At 42.8% G+C, this 2,595-nt stretch overlaps 1 pseudogene; it reads left to right on the plus strand.

Annotated features, from left to right (window-relative positions):
• Positions 1 to 1,482: 1,482 nt before the first annotated feature.
• Positions 1,483 to 1,562, plus strand: LOC131832778 (U4 spliceosomal RNA; annotated as a pseudogene).
• The last annotated feature ends 1,033 nt before the right edge of the window (positions 1,563 to 2,595 follow it).

Raw genomic sequence — 2,595 nt, forward strand, 5'->3', positions numbered from 1 at the left:
AACAAAAAGACAACCCAATTTAAAAAATGGGCAAAGGATCTGAATAGGTATTTTCCCAAAGAATATATATAAATAGCTAATTAGCACCTGAAAAGATGCTCACCATCATTAGTAATCATAAAAATGCAAACAAGGTGCCTCTGGGTGGCTCAGCCTGGGACTCTTGGTTTTGGCTGAGGTCAGATCTCAGGGTGCTCTGGGTATGGCATCTGCTTGGGATTCTTCTTCTCTTTCTGCCCCTCCTTGGCTTTGCATGTTCTCTCTCTTTTTCCCTGTCCCTCTCTCTTACTTGCTCTCTCTTAAGGAAAGAGAGAAAGAGAAAAAGAAAGAAAGAAAAAGAAAATGCAAATGAAAACAACACTACACATACCACTATGATTCAAATAGAGAAGACAGAAAATAACAAGGGTTGGTAAGAATGTAGAGAAGTCAAAACCTTCATACACTGCTGGTGGGACTGTAAATGGTACAGCCACTTGGAGATACATTGATATGCCTCAAAAGGTGAATATGAAACTACCGTATGACCCAGAAATTCCTCTCTTGATATATACGGAAGAGAAATAAAAACAGGTCCACACAAAAACCTATACACAATGTCCAAGCCAGTTATTCATAGCAGCCAAAAAAGTGGAAACCCAAATATCCATCAACTGATGAATGGGTACATAAAAAGTGGTATATGCATACTATATACACTTATTAGATTATTCAGCAATAAAAATGAAGTGGTACATATGCTATTAACATGAATGAACTTTGAAAACATTATGCTAAGTACAAGAAGCTGCTAACAAAAGAACACAGATGGTATGATTCCATTCATATGAAATGTCTAAAATATGCAAATCGATAGAGACAGAAAATAGTTTCATGGTTGCCTCATGATGGGGTGTAGAGTGGGGGTAGAGGGAAGTGAGGAGTGACTGCTGATGGGTATGAATTTCTTTTGGGGGCACCAAAAATGTCCTAAAATTTGATCGTGGTGATGGTGGCACAGTTTTCTGAGTATCTGAAAAACTACAGAACTGGATTCTTGAGTAGGTTTTATGGTATGTGAAATATATCTCAGTTTATGAACAGAAGTTAAGAAAAAAATGATAGGGGAAATGGTTGTACTATCAACAACCAGAACTAATTTTGGTGAACATTTGCAAACTGTGTGTAAGGGGGATCCAAGGATGACTGAGCATGGGCTCTATCCTCAAAGAGCTTAAGATCTAGTGAATGGATACAGGTCAATGAAGACCAGTGCATGTTAGGCTTGCCAGGGGGACCAAAATTAAATAAATAGCTGGAATGCAGAGTGTTCATCTAATACACAGTGCTGAGCTTCATGCCAAACCTGGGGATATAAAGTTGGAATGTTTAGCCTTCTATAGGCCCCCAGCCTTTTGAAGTGACAGAGAAGGTTCTGGGGAAAGTGCTATGCTAAACAGCAGGTGCCAAAGAAGCTCATCAGCATTGAAAACCAGTAGGAAGAGCTTTGCGCAGAGGCAGTATCGTAGCCAATCAGGTTTACCCGAGGCGCGATTATTGCTAATTGAAAACCAGTAGAAAGAGTGTTACAGGAGGTTTTCAGGGGTGAGTAGGAGTTCACAAGGAAGGCAGTCAACTCAGACGAACGAGACTGCTTGCACAAGGGCCGGAAGCACCAGCAAGTACAGGGCTGAGGAACACACAGAGAAAAGTGAGAGATGAGAAGAAATTGGCTGGGGCAGGGGTGTGGATGTCAGTAGGAACCTCAACAATCCTGCAAATCCCATTAAGAAGTTCATCCTGTGGTCCTCCAGGAAGCCAATGAAAGTTTTCAATCCCAGGATGGTCCAGTCTTGTCTTAGGTTGTTCTGCCTGCTGTGGGAGGAGAGGGGCTGGATGAGAACGAGACCAGAGACAGAGAGACCTGTCTTCTGGGAGAGTGGTTCTACATTGGTTCTGGTGGAAGGTTTACAGCACCCACTGGGTGGTCAGTGAAGGAAATCAAGCCAAGGATAGCTTCCAGGTTCATATGTGACAGGTGGTGTTGGCCACAGAGGCAGTAAACATGGGACAAGCAACGAGATTCCAGTGGAGGCATGGAAAATGTGATGTACCCCTCATAGGAGCATGTTAGAAGGTGAACGGGTAATAATAAAGTAGCCCCCAAGCTAAGAAGGCCTTTTGAGACCAGAGAACAAATCAAGCGACTCCATTCAGTGGACACAGAGTTTTAATCAGGGTAAATTATGGATGGAGGCGTGTGTCTTGGCAGTGGGTGGGGGGTGTACAGGGGAAGGTGGACAGATCTAGCAGAGGACAAGCCATGGCAGCTGCACAGTTCTTCTCAAAAAAGTCTGGAACTTAGTCCAGATTTTACAGAGTGAGGGGACATGCAGAAGGGCACTATAGTGAGATCAGAGGGTTTGTAGTAATGCCAACCTTTAATGACATCTTTGTAGCATTCCCTGTATGTCAGGAAGGGGAAAGATGGTGTTATCTTGAACAGATTCATGGAAAGCCAAAACAAGCCTCTGCCCATCCTGACCTTAGTGGGCATTTCTAAGGTATATATATTAAATTTGAGAACATGCAGCCTTAAGAGAGGTCATCAGATGA

Source organism: Mustela lutreola, chromosome 5, assembly GCF_030435805.1.
Source record: "Mustela lutreola isolate mMusLut2 chromosome 5, mMusLut2.pri, whole genome shotgun sequence".
NCBI lineage: Eukaryota > Metazoa > Chordata > Mammalia > Carnivora > Mustelidae > Mustela > Mustela lutreola.